Here is an 847-nt window from a genome sequence, read left to right on the forward strand (position 1 = left end):
CGAAATAAAAAATCAAAAAATTAGAGAAGCTAATATGCTGTGTATCCTAGACACTAATAGAGATCATGAAAAATGTTTTCCATGGCTTTTATTACAATAGTTAGAGTGGGGTGATAAGTGTAAGTTATATGATTGCACTGTACCAAGTTATGATATTTAATTAAGAAGTAAATTTAAAAAAAAATAGATTTGTTGAAGAAATAAAACATTTTTAATAGGCTTAATTCTAGTCAAATTCATAATAATATACGTTATAAATTTCATTGTTTAAAAAAAGTATTTGTAAACAAATGGACGATTTCAGCTTGCTTTTTTAAATTCATTAATTTTGTTATATTTTTATTATATCTTGGAAGTATGTTAGTTGACTATTTGATTCAATTTACAAAATAGTAAAGTAGAAGTTACTCAAGACAGACAGGCGTGGAGAAGGCTAGTTCGGGTGGCCAGAGATCTACAAGATTTGAAGCCAACCGAAAAAAAAAACAAAAAAAACAGACTGATTTTCTGACAATGTTATTAAATAAGGGTTGGCAACTACAACATTTTTTTAAATTTATTTATTTAATGTGATTTACAACTATAAAAATAATAAACACAATAAGTAAATATGTTGTATGTTTCATATACACTTGAAAATCTTGGGAAGGAACCTTAAAAAAATTCAAAATAACAATCTGCAAAATGAAAAAAAAAATGTGTAACAACGGTTTCTGCGATTTTTTGTGTAACATATACAAATGGTTAAGTCGAAACTGGAAAACGAGCATAAACAGCTCAAAATTTCTGTGGAATTACGTATGATAATAAAATAATAAAATTAAAATAAAGTAATAAAACAAATTGG

This window comes from Halyomorpha halys, unplaced genomic scaffold (genome assembly GCF_000696795.3).
Source record: "Halyomorpha halys isolate HHAL.00 unplaced genomic scaffold, Hhal_1.1 Scaffold866.1, whole genome shotgun sequence".
In the NCBI taxonomy this organism is placed as follows: Eukaryota; Metazoa; Arthropoda; class Insecta; order Hemiptera; family Pentatomidae; genus Halyomorpha; species Halyomorpha halys.